The sequence below is a fragment of the Tamandua tetradactyla genome, chromosome 3, assembly GCF_023851605.1.
Source record: "Tamandua tetradactyla isolate mTamTet1 chromosome 3, mTamTet1.pri, whole genome shotgun sequence".
Lineage (NCBI taxonomy): Eukaryota > Metazoa > Chordata > Mammalia > Pilosa > Myrmecophagidae > Tamandua > Tamandua tetradactyla.
In genome coordinates, this window is record NC_135329.1 from 131,733,847 (window position 1) to 131,753,535 (window position 19,689).

Here is a 19,689-nt window from a genome sequence, read left to right on the forward strand (position 1 = left end):
CTCCCACACACCCTATATGTCTCTTGTCTCACCATCAACTCAGAACAATTGGAAGAGACTAAGAGATTAAATTCTGAAAAACAAGCATCATCATAATGGAAAATCCAACTTGCTTTAGATACAGTAACCACATACCAGCAGCAGCACTGTAATCTTCCCTTCTGTGACGATGGCTTAGCTGTCCATTAGGAAGCATGTCAAAAATTAAACAATGTCGATTATTTTCCTTGTCCTGATATCTAGCATCATTTTGGGAATTGTTGTAGAACATTAACTACTGATATATATTCTAGCTAAATGTAATTCCAAGAATCTTCACTTTTTCCTGTTTTATCTTTTTTTGAATGCCTCTGTGAAAGGGAAAATAATTTTCTCTAGGGAACCCAGGGTATATTCCTGTTCAATGTTTTGTAGCTTGTGAAATGATTTTTTGTTGATAATGTTGATGTCATTTTTGGCTTTCCAAAGTGAAAAACACTATTGAATAATGACATCATCCTACTTAACTCTCTCAGCTGCTATTCCTGCTTACAGGGAAGGAAGACAAGAGGCCATGCAATTTGGTGAAATTTTTCTGTGGGATTACTGGTAGTTTTGGGAGCAAAAGTCAGATCTTGACATCAAGCTCAGGATTTGTCCTCCAGACTGTGCCTTCTTATGTTGACAAAGGCAAAGCACATCCTGGATTTCTATTCCATGCCCTGTTTTTACAACTTCTTGCAGAATTATTTAGTAACATTCAATAAAAATGTCCATTCTTTGCAAAAAATTATACATAATAGAAACATGATTAGGATATAATCCCTGCCCCCAAAGGGTTAAAACAGCACCACAAATACAAAACAAGAAAATAATAACTACTATATTATATATGAAAGAAAATTACATGAAAGTCTTTGTTAGAGTGGGTAAAATACAAATTTTTAATTTTTACTTTAATTTATACTTTAATTTATAAAGTACATACACGCATACTTATAAGTGTAAGAGTGGCATGGAAGTTAGAGGGTATCTCATTTGTTAGTGGTCATAGAAAATCAATGAAAGCAAATGAGGAAAGAGAGGAGGGGGCTGCACTCCTTCCCCTGAGGCTCCATTTGTTCACCTGACATGAGTTTCTCCAACTTAACAATGTGTTTAAGACTCACTTAAGTTACTTCTTAAAAATGCGGATTCATAAGCCCCACACTGGACATTCAGATTTGGTAGGCTTGCAGTGGAGTCCTGAAATCTGTATTCTTGACAAGTTTTCCAACCATTTTAAGATGCTTTATGATCAGGTTACTCATCAATTGAAGGAAAAGAGAGCACTGATTTGAAAGATATGCATAGTGTTAAAGTCCATAAATGGTGATCTTTGTAAGTACTGTCTTACATCATGGCAGATAGGTCTGAAAGACAAAGGAAAAGAAACAGCTAAGGAATTAACTAAAACAGCCTTGTTAGAGGTCAAATGTACTGGGACCCAGCCCATCTGAGTGCACCAAAGAAATCTGACTCCTTACAGTGGTTGCCTTCTCCTGTCCATCCGCTATATTTCCTCTGATCCTTGTTTTGTGATCCATCCGTCTGGGGTATGGCTGATTTCATTTTGAATTCATGAACAATTTGGGGTTATATTTAAGCATCACCAGTTATTAGGCACCTATATCTTGGTATACTACCTATAAGATTTTACTTTTTTAGAATTCTAGAAATGCATGAAAAGGAAAGCTGTTAATATTAGGTCATTTAGTCAATTACCTCCTTTCCTGCCTAATGCAAGGTTATTCCCAATTGCCCTGTTTCTAGTGCTCTGTTGCCTATTTTTAAATGTCCTAACCGATGGTGATTCTGCCACTCCCTCAGGAGAGCATTATCCCAGCTCACCATTCTCAGTGTCCAGGGGCTTTCCCTGGTAATTAGCTCCAACTTGCTATTTCTTCCCTTTCCCATTATCCTTGGCTATCAATTCCCTTGAAACAGCATTATTTCTTTCACAGTAGTTATATATTTTTAGAGAATTTCCACAGTTCCACAAGCCACTGTTATCAAGAGTTGTACTATTTAGTAAAAGCCCATATCATAGTCACACTGTTGCAGGGTGAAGATGCAGCTAACAGAAATGGTCGCTGGGTTCTGCTGCCTCTAGTAACACGCTGCATTATCTCGTGCCCATGTCCTCAGTGCTTTTCCACAATGATTTTTATCAATCTAAAGTCATTGTCCTCTACAAAGCAGTGTCTCTTTAAGCAAAATGTGTCTAGATCATATGACGGTACATCTGAAAGGGCCACTTCATTATCTGAAAAATGGGCATCAGAGTGCCTACTTGAATAGATTACTGTTGATGCTAAATAATATCAGGTGTGCCATTAACTTAGCAAAAATGTAATATGCTATAAATACAAAATACTAAAGCATGTCTATATCCTAAAGAGAATCTATATTCTGAAGTCAAACAGACTTGGTTCTATTGTATCTTTTTCACTTGCTGGCCATATTATTTATTACACTTCTTGTAATTATTTATTACATAATATTTCACAGTTTGTTAGATTAAGAATTCCCTAAAGGGAGGATTACTGCAAGAGATTTTTATTAATCTTTGTATCCAGTGCATCAAACTTAAGTTGTGAAGTGCATATTATCTGCTTCTGTATCAGACAGGTTTTATACCGTTTCCTACCTTCCTTGACCACTTTTTCGCTCCACCTATTGCTGCAGATACTTATTGTGCACAGGAATAGCCTGATGACACCTCACCTCAGCTGCACTATACTATCTCTTGCTTTCTTCCCTGGGATTTCCATCACCCATGGAACATCTGCAAGAGCTTGACTACAGGAGGAGAGCTGTCTGTTATCACCTAAGCTGTGGTTCTCACTGGGGGAGATTTGGTTGTCACAACTGGGGGGTGGAAGTGCTACTGGTATCTAGTGGGCAGAGGCCAGGATGCTGTTAACATCTTACAATACACAAGACAGTTCCTACAACAAAGTATTATCTGAACAAAATGTCAATAGAGACACCGTTGAGAAATCCTGACCTAGAGACCTTGCAAAAACCTAATCTGAGGAAGACACTTTAGAAGATACATTCCTTTCCCTCAGGTTCTGCCTCCAGCATCCCTCACAGCCTCCAAATTATATTGGACTGCCCCCATCCTAGAAGGGCAGCAATATATCCTTACCAGAATTTACATCTACTTTGATTTCAAAAATGCTTCCCCTACTTCTGGAGGACCTCTTTTATTCCTCAGATATGGCCTCTCTCTCTCTAAACCTAACTGTGAATGCAATCATTGCCCTCCTCCCTACATGGGACATGACATCCATGGGTGAAAGTCTCCCTGGCAGCGTGGGAGATGACTCCCAGGGATGAGCCTGGCCCTGGTACAATGGGATCAACAATGCCATCCTGACCAAAAGGGGGAAAAGAAGTGTAATAAACAAGGTATCAGTGGCTGAGAAAGTTCAAATAGAGTCAAGAGGCTACTCTGGTGGTCACTCTTACACAAGCCTCAGTTAGACATTGCTACCTATCATAGCTTGCCAAACTCAACCCAAACCATCCCTGCCAATTCTAAAGAACACCTAGGGCATTATATAAGATTCTACAAAGGTTCCATGCACTAGGGTAACTTTCCAGAAACCTACAACCTCCAGATGGGTTCCTGGACCAGATAAGTCCTGAAATGCAGAAGCCAGCCTCTCCAGAACATCAACTAGTTTCATCCTTCTATCTCAAATTTTCGACAGCCCCATCTAACAGGAAAAGGCTAGAATGGGCATAGCCCAAATACTCCTAAAGAGTGGGAGAAGGATCAAAGGAGATGGTGGAGTTATTCAGAGAAGGTAGGGTTTAACAAAAGAATATGATGGCTGAATCATTATATTGCAATTTCCTTTAATCTCCAGTATATTCAAACAGCTAGAAGTAAAAACTTAAAATTGTGGAATTGTAACCTATACCAAACTCTGAAATCTGTTTTACAACAAATTGTCACAAAGTGCTTTGAAATGTATTGCTTTTTGTATATATGTTATTTTCCACATTAAAAAAAAATAGTCAATTGTGATGATAAATGCACCGCTATACAATGATACAATGATATTGTGAACCATTGATTGTACACTTTGAATGATTACATGGGATGTGAAGATATAATATATATATCAATAAAAAGAAAAACTCATCTGAAAAAAAAATGCCTTCCCTACCCAGGGTGACTCAGCCAGTATCATAAGCTTCTAGTGTCTGATTTACCAACATGGGATCACAGGAAAATTGTCTCAAAGGAACATATTTTACAGTGAAGAAATGTGTCCCTCAGACAAAGGGACACATTTACAGTGGCACAATGAATGCAAGACTAGGGAATCCACAGGTCCCACATTATACAGCACCACTCTGAAGAAGCCAGTATTATATAATGATGGAATCACCTATTAAAAGCTCAGGAAAGGAACCAGTTTGGAGCACATATCCAACAAGGATAAGGGTGCTGTTCTCTAGTATTCTGTATACGCAGTGAACCTTTAACCAATAAATTGGGCTGTCTCATAATAATTCCTAGTGACCCACTTGCAGAATTGTACCTCTCATCTATATCCTTAGGCTCTGCTGGATTAAGTCTTGATTCTTGGCAGCAGGGGGGAGGTTACAGGGTTGGGGAATAGATACCGAAAGTTTCTACCAGAGGACACAGAAAAGTTCCACTGAACCTAAAGCTATGACTACTATTTTGTCATTTGAGGCTTCTCAAGCTGGTGAACCAACAGGCAAAGAAAGAAGTTACCACACTTGTGGGGTGGGTGGGGGAGGAAGGTGGGGAGTCAATAGACACTGATGACCATGAGGAATGGAGAATGAAGGAATACAACCCTAACCCCGGAAATCACTTGGGCTTCTCTTGAAGCTTTCAGGCAATTTCATAAAACACAGCCTAACAAAGATAAACCAGTGATGGAATCTACTCACTGGTGATAAACATGGAACCAGGCAATAACAAGAAAATTAACACCTGTGAAGCAACCCTTGACCAGTGGCAGAATGGAAGCTGGTGGAATAAGTATTTTCCTTCTCCTGTCTCAGGGAGATAATTTTGAGGCATATCACACACAGGATCCTCAAAAGGCTCCATGCTGAACTAAGCCATAGTTGCTGATGGTGGTAACCGATTCAACTGGTTTTCCCTCCTTCCCTGTTTCACTCTTACTAATACCCACATCTAGCTCCTTGTGAAAATTCCCCAAATAAACCACCCACATCTAGCCATTATCTCAGGTTCTGCTTTTTGGAAGAATCCAGACAAAGACAACTTCCAATAGTCTCTTTGCAAATATTTGATGAAATAGCCTAGAGTTGGGATAGGATATTACAAGAATAGGCCCTTAAACACATCCTGGAAAAATTTCTGAAACTCAAGAATAGGGATAAATTCCTTCAAGCCTCCAGACAGAAAATAATAATGATAATAATAATAATAATAATAATATAATGGGTTGACTGGAAAGTAAAGGAAATAAAATTGGCATTGAAATTCTCATCTATAAAATGAAAAACTAGAAAACAACAATGTTTGCAAAGGGTTTGGCAAGAAGAATGTGACCCTATGATTCTATAGTCAATCAAAATATCCTTTTGTCCAGCAAGAGAGACAAAAATTGTTGGATATGTAAGGATTTCAGAAAGCATCATTCCTGCCTATACCATCTAGAAAGATCACTTGAGTAAACCTCTTGCCAGAGGAATCTGAAAGAAGAGCTTAAGAAAATGAAATACATGGTACAAGTGGTGGTAAATAAGCTAGGAGAAATACAGGCAATTCTAACTATCATGATGATGTGTAGTTAACTCTTATTATTGTTAAGAAAAACTTCTTAAATAGAAGAGATCTAATATTTTTTAAATGAGATTACATATTAAGGGGCCTATCACAGCTCCTAAGAACATTGTAAGCATTTAAAAATAGTTTGGGTTTTCTGTCCCATAAAGATGGTAGAATGAAAAGCTTCAGAGCTCTGTCTACTCACAGAAGCTTTGAACAAAACCTCTTTCCCAAATCTCCAGAAAACAGTTAAAGGACTGCAGTAACAGAGCAAGATCCAAATAAAGAAAGAAAAAAAAAAAGACTTCTTAAAAGCAGTAGGATCTCGTGGTGCCCTGGCTGACCACTCCCCTACCTCTCACTGGTTTGACATAGAGCTCTCGGATGCTTCTAGTGCAAATCCTTGGTCCTGGTTATGGAGGGAGAAAAGTTACCCTCGTGCACAACTTGGGAGCATGTATGTTTTGCCCAATCTGTCTAGTGGTGGCCATGTTGAATCCAGAAAGAAGAAAGAAGAAAGAAAAGTGAACAAGCGTCTAAAGAATCTGTGGGACCACATCAAGCATAGCAATATATACATTGTGGGAGTCCTAGAAGGAGAATAAAGAGAGAAAGGGGATCACAAAGAATATTCAAATAAATAATAACTGAAAACTTCCCAAATATCATGAAAGACATGAATATAAGGCATCCAAGATGCTCAATGAATTCCAAAAGAATAAACCCAATTGACCCACACCCACAACATATGATAATCAAACTGCTGAATGTCAAAGATAGAGAGAGAATTCTGAAAGACACAAGAGAAGCAATGTATCACATACAAGGAAGCCTCGATAGGACTGTGCCAATTTCCCATCAGAAATCATGGAGGCAAGACAGCTGTGAGATGACATATTTAAAGTGCTGAAAGCAAAAAAGTGCCAACCAATAATTCTACATCTGACAAAACTGTCTTTCAAAAGTGAGGGAGAAATTAAGACATTCCCAGATAAACAAAAGCTGAGGGAGTTTATCACCCTCACACTAGCCTTACAATAGATGCCAAAGAGAGTTCTACGGGTTGAAAGGGAAAGATGCTAGACAATAGATTGAAGCCACATGAAGAAATGAGAAACTCCAGTAAGGGTGACAACAAGAGTATATATAAATGCTGCTTAGATAATATTCTTGTTTTTAACTACATTTATTACTTCCTCCAAGATCTAAAAGGCAAAGTGTTAAAATATAAGGATGAATCAGTGGTTTGGGACTCATAATGTATAGCCATCAATTTGTGACAACAACTATATAAAGGTGGGGAGGCAGAGAAATATAGAACCATTTTTATGTATGCCATTGTGTATACATTGATATCTAAGCAAATGAAAGTGCTACAAATTTGGGATGTTAAATTTAAGCCCCATCGTGATTACAAAGCCCATGGAGATAGTATTTAGAGCGGGTTATCAGGGGCAAGGGGCAAGGGAAATAAGGAGTTAATACTTAATGGGTATAGGGTTTCTGTTTGGTGAGATGGAAAGTTTTAGTAATAGAAGGTATTGAAAATACTGCAACAGTACAAATAAGAGTAATCCCACTGACTAGTATGCTTGGGAGTGGTTGAGATGGGAAAGTTTATGTCGTACATATGTTCCTACAATTAAAAAAAAAGAAAACAATTAAAGAGATAATGACAACTAAATACAATATATAACCCTGGATGGGATCTATCAGGAAAGGAGAAATGGCTCAAAAGTACATTATTAGGACATATGAAAAAGCTGGAATACAGAATATAAGCTTTATATTAATGTTAAGTTTCTTGAACTTGATGATTACACTTAAAGTGGTTATATAAGGAATAAATTTGTTCTTAGGGAATGTACATGGCAGTATCAAGTATTAACCTTCGTTCAAGTGTTCAGAAAATGAATTGATAAATAGACAGACAGATGGGTAGATAGCTAGAGGAATTGATAGGTTCATGGAGAGATAGAATGATACAGCAAATGTAGCAAAATACTAAAATTGGTGGATCTTGGTTTCTGGGGGGATAGGGATATATTAAAGTTCTCCATATGGAGTTTATAATATTTTTTTAGCTATCCTGTAAGTTTGAAAGTATTTCAAAATAAAAGCAAAAATACCCAACAATTGGTTCTCTTCCCTACCTGCTACTTCTTGTTGATATCATGAAATACATGATACATACAAAATAGTGATATAGCTTATAACATATAGGTATAGTTCAAAAATTATAATTACAGAAAAAATATCTGTGCACCCTCCACCTTGCTTAAGATACATTTGTCCACTTTTTCAATATGCTTCATTTCTAGAGAGAAACACCCTCTTTTTAATACAGAAAAAGAGTTCAATATTTTACTTACCTAGTATTTCTTTAAATAAGCAGGGATTAGAACAAACGTCTGCGACCACTGCCCACTATGTGAACTTGACCGAGGGACAACATCTCCCTGAATCTTAGTTTCTCCGTTTGTGAAATTGTGACCAAAATCCCCACCTACTCCACACGAACATCTCGGGCAGAGGAATTGGATTTAATTACTGAGAAAGTATGTAGTGCACAAATATAACTTATTGCTGTTATTATCATTTTAATCTAAAGCATACTCCAAAAGAGGGTATACATAACAAGCATCTGGTATACCATTGACCCACAGTTGGTCTGTTCACGTAGACTAATACTATCAATTCTGCTGAAAAGCTTGTACGGGACTGGTTTTCTGTGGCTAAATTTTCTTTAGTACCTGTGATCTGGCATGTCCTATTTCTCTCTCTTTACCATTAAAAACTGTACTCATTAATATACCACTTGGCACTTTTCTACCTTTTAAAAATCTAGCCCATGAATGAATCACCACTGAGTTAGAGAAACAGCTTGAATGAAAAGCTAAAATATACAAATGGATCTGTTGTAAGGTCCTGGCAGTAAATTTTAAAAATAGCTCTATGGAATGGACAGAGTTAACTCTCCTTTTGTTCATCTGGCAGTTTGTCTCTGTAGAGTCTGGCAGACACTTAACAAACAGAACAAAACTTTATTTTCTCCTTCCACTGGTGTGATGCTGTCAGCTTGAGCATCTTTTGGAATGCCCTAGTGCACTCAGAATGGATCCCATGAGCTCCAGCAGGCAGGAACAATGGCCTGAAGACTGTTGAAGCGGGCAGTGCTGCAAACTGGAGCCACACCAGCCCTGCTGGGAAGGAAGCCTGTCCGTTTATCAAATTGACGGCAAGGCAGCAAAGGGAGCAGCTGCAGCATCCTTTGCCAAGGACAAGCATAATGCAGAAAAATTATGTCATTGCTGCTAGTGAGTATATCTGGCTCAATTTTTGGACCATATCACCAGTCATCTAAAGTAATGGTCAGAAAAGAATGACCAAAGTTGTATACTCCAAATGAAGCTGGAAAGAGGTTATCTAAAGTGAGTTACTGAGTTGGAGTTAGACTTGCTAGTCTCATATGAAGGGATAGAACACTGACTTCTATCTCCGAATCTATTAAAGGCCTCATTCTAAAGAATGCCCAAAGAACTGTGTCCTTTTGCCAGGTCGTGAATCAGGTTTACACAGCTTTAGTATAGAACCTCCTCCTCTTTTCCACATTGTTCAAACTACATTGGGAAGAAGCTATTTCTGCTAAGACACATTTCAATTAAACAAACTCTGCAAGACAATACTGGAGATGCCACTACTGCCTCTCAGAGGAATAACTTAAAATTTATTTTTAACAGGATGAGAAACATTTGCATTATGTCTAGGTCCTATTTTACCTAAAGTCATATTACTTGGGAAAGCCAATATTAGTATTGAAATATTGACGGCAGAGTAGTACGTTGTCACCCTTTCTCTATTATATACTCTCTTAAGAAAAAAATACCTCTCATTTGTAGCACTCTCAATATTGTAATTTTGCATTTATTTATGTGATTTTTAATTAATATTATCTCCACCACCAAACTATATACTCCTTAAGGAGTACACAGAACCTCACCAAGACATGCTTAGTTCTGATCAAGATTTTGTATAGGTTAACTGTGATGTGCTAGGAATTGGAGAAAACAAAAAGGGTCCAAGAATTTAGACTCTAACCTTGAGATGTTTGTATTCTAAGATTATCCTAGAAGAGTGAACTGCTAAGCACCCACACACCCCTCCCAAACATTCCTTAGTCACTTCTTTTCCATTGGGCTTATCACCTTCTAGCATATTAAACAATATGCTTTTAATATCTGTCACTAAATGTCACTCCTTGACATCTCCTCACTAAAATGTCAACTCCATGAGGCAGGAGTTTTCATCTATGTTGTTGATGTTGTCCTGGTGCCTAATAATTATACTAATTGATCAGTTCTTCCCTCTTGAAATACTTTCTGTATTTCTGACCTGGTCCTGTTTCCTTGATTACTTATCTCTTATGACTCCCTACACTGGTGGCTACCAGCTGTGTACCCCCAGAAAAACATATTCTTAAAGTTAATCTATTCCTGTGCATGTGAACCTATCATAAATAGGACCTTTTGATGAGATTACCTCTTTAGGGTGTGGTCTGTCTGAATCAGAACAAGTCTTAATCCTATCACTGAAGTCCTTATGAGGAAGGCCAGAGAGTAAAACCTAAAGAGAGGAGCCAGCAGTTGGAAGTCAAGGGAACCAAGAAGTCAGTAGAGGCTGTTATGTGAATTCCGTGTGACAAAAAAGTCAAGGACCAAGGCTCACAGGCAGCCAGCCCAGAATGCCAGAGTTTTCTGGAGAAAGCATCACCTTGATGATGCCTTGATTTTGGACTTCTCCTAGCCAAAAAAGTTAAATTTACATTTTTTAAGCCAACCTATTACATGGTATTTGTTTTAGCAATCAAGAAGCTAAAATACTCCATTGCAACCACACTGTCTCTCTAGTGTTTCAAACACGTATGCTTCATCCTGAGGTCTTTGCACGTGCCATCCATTCTCAGTAGAAAACCCTTCCCCTAGTTACCCACGTGGCTTGCTCCCTTGTTTTATTCAGATCTTTGTTCAAATGTCACCATGTCAATGGGGCTTTCCAAGATAACCCTATATAAAATTGAACACACTCTCTACCTCATTCTATCCAGCCATAAGCACACATATGCATATTCACACACATAGACAGTCCTGGACCTTGCCATCTTCCTGCCCCTATTTTTCTCCATAGCACTCATCATAGTCTAATATACAATATTATCTGTTTATTGTCTGTCTCCCTCACCATCCACAGACACACTGGAACTCTAAGCTCTATGAAGGCAATGTACGTTCTATGCTTTGTTCCCCAACATATCCCCAACATCTAGAGAACATGTTTCAATTGGCACTCAATAAACATTTGTTGAAGAAATGAATTGTCATAAAAGCAATTTTATATATGACACACCAAATTTTAGAATGTTCCACTTTAGCTCAGAAAGTATATATGATTATAATAAGATGCTTGAATTTCAAATAGAAAGTTGAATGTGAAATTAAAAAATATAATAAAAAGCAGGTGACTTGGAAAGGTTAAGTAATACAAGGCATACATCTTTGCTTTCTCATAAATTTGGTGCTAGAGTTTAGGTCCTTGATAAATTCTGGCCTGAAAATCTCCAAGCAGTTGTTTGCTATCATATGTTGTTTTTAAAGACAACAATCAACACACACACACACACACACACACACACACACACAAACTTTCATATATAAGGATGCCTCTAGTGCCCAGAGAAAATGAGAGGAAATGACTTTTAAAGGGCTAAGGAAAATATTTACGATTTATTACTTCAGTAAAATGGAAGAGCAGGCACCCACTTAACAAAGCCGGCAAAACCAATCTTAACCAGGTAGCTTCTGATGTGGAGACTCAGATCAAGTTTCTACAGTTATAGCTGTAAAATTACAACTTATCCTGAGATTCAGAAGCCTCAGGGTAACCCTGTAAAATATTCAGGGAATATTTTTCTCCGTGTGAAAATCAATTCAAAATATCCATCCTTCCTTTCACCCAGAAATTCTTGAGTATTATTTTGATAGTGTGGAAGTAAGTTGTCTGTTCTCTTTGTGATCAGCATAGAATCATATTGTTTTATAGCACAGAGACTTTAACAACGACACCATCCAATTGCAGCATTTTATGAAGGAGAAAACCGAACTGAGCCAAAGGCTCCCCAATTAACTTAGTGGAAATATCTGAACCAGATTTAAGATTCGAAGCCTAAGATTGGGGTCTTCCCCTACACTGGAATGTCATCACTGGTGTCCTAAGTTAAGTGCTCAGAGCAAGCACTTATTTGAGTCCAAGTTAATGCATGCAGTTCTCTGTACATATGTATAGGTAGATATATAGAGAGATAGAGATAGATACTGTTATGCTATATTTAGAAAAACATATAAAAATGTCATTGGTTTTGTCTCTTTTTAATAAAGAGAAGAATGAAGGAGAAAACAGAAAGCGGTTCTTGATCTCACAGCCCTTATATTTAATCCTTATATTTTACTATCCTAATCTCTCCATCCTTCCATTTCTGGACCAGCTACTCTGTACCAGATCTCTTTGAGGATATATCTATTCAAATCTCATAAAAACCCTATGATGTAGGTATCATTAGCCCCTTTTTATAGAGGAAGGGTGGAAATTCAAAAAGTTCACTCAGAATGTGATTTGGCCAAAGACACCCAGCCTGGATGTAGCTGAGCCAGTCCTCAAACCCAGACCAGTCAGCCTCCAAGGCTGGTTCAGTTTATACCTCTCCACACTGTGTATGCCCATATTCCCTCTGAAAATGAAACCCTAATTCCTTTCTTCATACAAGATAGATACTTTTCCCCTATATTTATGAGGACAACTAACAATATCCCAATTACAGGCACTTCATTTAGAGAAAGATGAGGTAACATTGTTATTATTTAAATAACCAACTTTATTGCAGCTTAAAAACCAATTAAGATGATTTTACTTTTAAACAAGGCACTGATGATCAACCTGAGCAAAGCCCTTGGGCAGGGAGTTGTGCTTGTCCTGTTGCCTGTTGAAGATCTGTCTATTGCATGGAAGCAAGCCCATCAGTGATTTTCTGTTCCATTGCCTGCCTAGAATGTTTCACTTCAAACAGAGAAGATTTGTAGATCTGTAGGAGAAGGTTAGCTAAACCATAGAGGCTCCCTTTGGAAAGAACAGGTGGACCCATGAGGAGATTCTACTGTGTTCTTCCAAATGGTAGTGCAGGTGAATTGACTGGGCTTCTCCCAGAAATGCAATTGGGATTTACATTAGTTAGGGCTCTCTAGAGAAACAGAATCAACAGGGAAGACTCATAAATATAAAATTTATTAAATTGTCTCACGTGACAGTGGAAGCACAGAGTCCAAAATCCACAGAGCAGGCTGTGAAGCCAACGATTCCGATGGAGGGTCTGGACAAACTCCACAGGAGAGGCTCACCAGCCGAAGCAGGAATAGAGCCTGACTCTTTTGAATCCTCCTTAAAAGGCTTCCTGTGATTAGATTAAGTGTCACTCATTGCAGAAGACACATCCCTTTGGATGATTACAAATGGAATCAGCTGTGGATGCAGCTGACGTCATCATGATCTAATCCTATGAAATGTCCTCATTGCAACAGACAGGCCAGCACTTGCCCAACCAGACAAACAGGCACCACAACTTGGCCAAGTTGACACATGAACCTGACCATGGCAGGATTCCAAGCACAGCATCTCTCAGGAAAAAGGCAGTAGGACAGCCAGATATGCCCATGTTCCTTCAGAGATTCATTCCTGGATTTCAGTATCCCACCCAATCTCCCAAGTTAAAGCAAGGTTTCTTGTTAGGATCTTTGGCAGCCAAACAAATGACTTAAAGAGGTTCACTGGCCTGGAAGTTCCTGGAGTCTTTCCAGAAATAGCCAGTAGACCAAAATGGGGCTGCTAGTCAACCTCCTAGGATCCAAGCTCTGAAAAAGCAGACAAGTGGTTTTCCGAGGCTCTGGCCTCCCAGATCTGATTCACATCTGCATTCTCCTCTCTGCAGACACTTACAGGGTGGAGACCAAGAGGAGGGAAGGAAATCTTTGTGTCTGCTCTCTATTGTCCCACCATTCTGGGGACTGCCAATCTTTATTCTTTAAATGCACAAATGGCATTGCTTCGATTTTTCTTTACAGGAGATAATGTTTCTTTATGATGAAAAAGGAACTTGTTTGTGCTTCCAAAGGAAACAAGATGTTTAGTTTTGACTTTAAACAGAGATTTCAGAATGTGCAAAATGAGTTCAGCTTTTCTTACTAATCCTGTTGTTCATTTTCCTGTTTTCTCACTGACAGATAATGCAATTATTGCCACTCTTTTAAAACTTGCTAGCAGGCTCTTTCTTATGAGAATGTGAATCATAAAGAGACTACTTGGCAGGCCAATGTTTCTGGTAAGGTGTCCTCGTAATCTTTTTGAGTCTTGCTCTCATAAGCCACTTTCTATCCACTTGTTTCCACTGGACAACACAGCATAATTCATTGCAGGAAATTTCCTTTTTAATATTTTTCCCTTTGAGTCATCTTATTTCTACTTACTGTGTTCAAATGTACAAGCTTTTACAACTTACCAGCTGTTGATTCTCAGCAACCAAAGAGCCTTAGAGATGTCACTGAACATCAATACAAATATATGCATGCATACGTGTAGATCTGGTAATGAGAGTGTGCACATCATCTGTCTGATGATCTCTACTTTGAGGAATTCAAGATATTTTTTAGAATGTTTTCATTGATGGAAACCTAGATGAGTTATTCTGTAGAATACAATTTTAGAAGATATTATCCTTGTATTAACTAGGAGAACACTATGGATGCCAACAAATATAGTTCACTGTAGTTCAGCATCACTGATGTTTTTCTCTTCCACAATTAAAATGCTTTGCTAAATGTGGTTCCATTTATGAATTTCTTTCTCAGTCATTTAGAACGTGAGTGTGCATGTTTCTGTTTGTTGAATTCAATCACAGGAACTAAACACATATGGAGATTAAGAAAGAGGAGAGTACCTCCTAAAATCCTTAAAGCAGTGTTCTTCTAGAATGCATTTTATCACATTACTTATTACTTAGAGCTTTGTGGAGTAGAATGTTTCCTCCTTATAGAGGCAATCATTCGCAGAGAATGCAACAACTTTTTACTCAGTCATTGATAAGATAATAAATAGAACTCAAAAGTTCTATAAGTGTCATTTTTTTTTCCACCTGCAGATGGATACCTGTGGCAAACTTGAGTCAAAAAGTGTAAACTCTCAGGGGGATTCATTTTTCAAATGTAAAAGCCTACACCTGATACTTTGTTCAATATACCACCCTGCTTAATGCTCTGAAGAAACAAAATGTCTCCATATGTAGACATATCCCATTTCATGCTAAATCATTCATGCTTCTTAAGACACTGCTGACCAAAATCTAACCTTTCTTATGAAGTACATAGTGTTCCCAAAGCAGAATTGTTTGGTTTTGTGGGGCCATGAAAGCTTCTGGAAGATTTCATCTGTGACACCTGCGTGCTATACTTAGCCATATGGCACTGTACCATTGCCAGTGAAGATGCTGGAAAAGCAATTTCTCCACAGGCTCCACGCTCTGTCCCGTGTACTCACTTCTGCTGGACCACAAGTGTGAAGAGGCTAGATGATGCCAGAATTCAAAACAAATCACAGAGTCTCTACGAAGGAAGAGAATTTAAACTTCACCCAGGCCTACCACATTGCAGTAATGCAAACATCCTCTCAGAACATTTTAAAGCAAGGAACTAACACAAATTCAGAAAGGTTAATGACAGGCAAACCACCATGACAACTTACAAAAAAATATTTTAAGTAGGCCAAAAAGAATGTTCTAGGAGCTCAGAAAATATACACCAAAAAGGTCTTGTTCCTCTGAAATTGGAGAGGCAACAATTTCTCCAGTGCTTTCCAGAACTTCTACAATTCAAGGACAGTTGTTAACAGATTTTGAGTTGCTTCTTTCTCACTCATTTATTCAACAATATTTATTTTGTGTCTATGATGCTAAAAATGATTTTTCAAAGCAGGGTTAACACTTATCATCACTACAAAAACCATTTCTGCCCCATCAGCACTTTCCATGCAGTTTTTTTTTTTTTTTACTGTAGTCCGCGTCAGTAACCCACAGATCACATGTGCTACTACTTTTAAGAAGAGAAAAATAACCTAAACATTAGGACTAAGACCATAAAACTTTTAGAAGAAAATGTAGGGAAATATCTTATAAAACCTGTAATAGGTGGCAGTTTCCTAGATCTTACACCCAAAGCACAAGCATTGAAGAAATAGATAAATGGGAACTCCTCAAAATTAAACACTTTTGTGCATCAAAGAACTTTGTCAAGAAAGTGAAAAGGCAGCCTACACAATGGGAGACAATATTTGGAAATGACATATCAGATAAGAGTTTAGTATCCAGAATATATAAAGAGATTCTTCAACTCAACAACAAAAAGACTAACAACCCAATTAAAAAATGGGCAAAAGACATAACAGACACTTCTCAGAAGAGGAAGTACAAATGGCCTAAAGGCACATGAAAAGATAATCAACTTCCCTGGCTACTAAGGAAATGGAAATCAAAACCACAATGAGATATCATTTCACACCCACCATTTTTTGATAATGGCCATTATCAAAAAAGCAGGAAACGATGGAATATTAAGCAGCTGTAAGACAGAATAAAGTCATGAAGCATGTAACAACGTGGATGGACCCCAAGGACATTATGCTGAATGAGATTAGCCAGAAACAAAAGAACAAATACTGTATGGTCTCACTGATATGAACTAGCATTAATGAGTGAACTTGGAGAATTTGTTCTTATACATTATGTAGATATCCCCTTTTTAGTTTATGATGTATTAGAGTGGCTAGAGGGAAGTACCTGAAACTGTAGAGCTGTATTCCAGTAGCCATGGTTCTTGAAGATGACTGTATAATGATATAGCTTTTACAGTGTGACTGTGTGAGTGTAAAAAAAAAAAACTCTGTATTTTCTGCTTGATTTTTCTGCAAACCTCTAACTGCTCTAATAAAAAAATTTAAAATTAAATTAAAAAAGAAGAGAAAAATATTCCATAATAACAAAGAACTAGAGAAGAATCTAATGAAAAATGATACTGAATTTTAGAAATCCTAGGTAACTCTAGTATTTACTGTTACTGGAATAGACAGTCACCAAAATATCATAGATATAAGATGCCAGGTATCAAATGCCAGGTTAATTAGTATGCATTAAGAAATGAGGACATGAAGGGGATGAAGGGTGCTCTCGGTAAGTATATGTGCTCTGACTGTTGGGCCTTTATCATTCATTCTCCACACCTCTAACTTCCAGACGTTAGAGCAAAGACCATCCTGCCAGGTTGGCATCTTTGTTGGTCTTTACTCCCTAGCATGCCTTACCTCCAGAGGATACAGCAGTAAAGAGATGTCAGTATAGCAGACTCAACCAACAAAGGAACTCTCCCTCCTGGAAAGATTAGACCAACTGCAGCAACAAAAGCTTTTAGATACATAGCCAAATTTCAAATCCAGAGCATGAAATCACTCAATGTAAAAACAACACCCAAAGTCAGAGCAGTGAATAGGAGTCTTTAAGCCAAAGCAACTCACGGTTCATACCTTTACTGGATATAGGACCTAACAACTAGGGGCTGGGGCATTGGGGCCATCACAGGCAGAGATGTTCAAATCATCATTCCATGTATGCGAGAGACAACATAGAAGGTGGGAAGAACTCTCATCAGCAACAGTAAATGTCAAATGCATGGAGTAATATTTTCAAAGTGCTGAAGGGAAATTTGTTAGTCAGGGTTCTCTAAAGAAATGGAACCAACAGGAGAGATCCGTAAATATGAGATTTATAAAGATGTCTCTGTGGGAATAGAAGAGTCCAAAATCCATAGGTCAGGCTGTGAAGCTGGTAGCTCTGATAAAGGGTCTGGACCAACTCCACAGAAGAGCTCACTGGCTGAAGAAACAGTGAAAGAGTCTCTCTGCTTCCTTAAAAGCCTTCACCTGATTAGATTATCTCGTTGCGGGAGAAACACCTTAGCGGATCAGAGCTGTAATCAGCCACAGATGCAATCAATTGACTGATGATTTACATCATTTACAATTGACACCAGCCATCTGGGTCATCTGCCAGCCATGAAATAGACTTGCAGCAATGGTCAGGCCAGTTCTCGCCTGACCAGACAACTGGGCATCATCACTTGGCCAAGTTAACACCAGAACCTCACCATCACAGGAAGCAAAACCAGTTAAACCATGTCAAGAGTAAAAGCGAATATATATGAAGACTGAAAGAGTTTACTAGACACAGAAATTTACTGAAGTAATTACTAAATAATATTATTCATCAGGAAGGATGATGAACCTAGAAGAAAAGAGTGATATGCAAAAAAATAATGGTGAATAAAAAGAAGCTGGTATGCTTGTTGAGCAATCTAAATGAACTTTGGATCTAAAATAATGATAACATTTACAAATTGTGGAGCTTAACTGCAAGAAAACATGCTAATTGATAACTTAGAATATAGAAGAGGATAATCAATCTATTTTTTCTTATTTTTTCAGGAGGAAGATGGAGGATTTGCCTTTAGACTGCATAAAGTTAGAAATTTAAATAGTTAACTAATATAAAGAATAAAAATAAAATTATATTACCAAATCAGTTCAGAGAAAGTAAGAAAGAATAAAAAAGATTTGATCAATTCAATAAATATCAAGAAAAAAGGAAAATGCACAAAAACATGAAGTCAGATAATAAAAATAGTCATTAATATGTCAGTAAACACAAAAAGATTAAAATCACATCAAATTGTATTTTTTAAAAAAGAATAATATCTTTTTTTAACTTTTTTTAATTGTACAATATAACATATACAAAGCAAAGAAAGAAAAAAGCAATAATTTTCAAAGCACTCTTCAAAAAGTAGTTACAGGACAGAACCCAGAGTTTGTCATGGGCTACCATACCATCCTCTAAGATTTTTCCTTCTAGTTGCTCCAGGATATAGGAGGCTAGAAAGAATAAATATTTTTTTAGCCTCACAATTGACTTTTTTTCTTTTATGTGAAAAATAAGTACAAAAAAAGCAATAAATTTCAAAGCACAGCACAGCAATTAGTTGTAGAACATATTTCAGAGCTTTGTATAGGTTACAATTCCACAATTTTCAGTTTGTACTTCTAGCTGCTCTAAAATACTGGAGACTAAAAGAAATATCAATTTAATGATTCAACAATCATATTCGTTTGTTAAACCCTACCTCCTCTGTATAACTCCACCATCACTTTTGATCTTTCTATCCCACTCTTTAGGGGTTTTTGGGCTATGGCCATTCTAACTTTTTCATGTTGGAAGGGTGTGGTAGTTAGATTCAGTTGTCAGCTTGGCCAGGTGAAGGCACCTAGTTCTGTTGCTGTGGCCAGGAGCCAATGGTATGTGAGCCTCATTTGTTGCCGATTACATCTGCAGTTGGCTAGGAGGCATGCCTGCTGCAATGAATGATGTTTGACTTAATTGGCTGATGCTTAAATGAGAGAGCACAATGTAGCACAGCCCAAGCAGCTCAACATACCTCATCTCAGTACTCAAAGCTCAGCCCAGGCCTTTGGAGATGCAGAAAGGAATCACCCCAGGGAAAGTTGTTGGAACCCAGAGGCTTGGAGAGAAGGTCAGTAGAGATCGTCCTGTCCCTTCCCACATAAGAAAGAACCTCAGATGAAAGTTAGCTGCTTTTCCTCTGAAGAACTAATGAAATAAATTCCCTTTTATTAAAAGCCAATCCATCTCTGGTGTGTTGCGTTCTGGCAGCTAGCAAACT

At 37.8% G+C, this 19,689-nt stretch overlaps 1 long non-coding RNA gene across 1 annotated transcript in view; it reads right to left on the reverse strand.

Annotated features, from left to right (window-relative positions):
- Positions 1 to 912: 912 nt before the first annotated feature.
- The window catches only part of LOC143677675 (uncharacterized), a 215,482-nt gene continuing 196,705 nt past the window's right edge, over positions 913 to 19,689 (reverse strand). The window contains exon 7 of the long non-coding RNA XR_013172788.1: positions 913 to 1,391. This is a non-coding gene — a long non-coding RNA (uncharacterized LOC143677675). The remainder of the gene's footprint in view (positions 1,392 to 19,689) is intronic.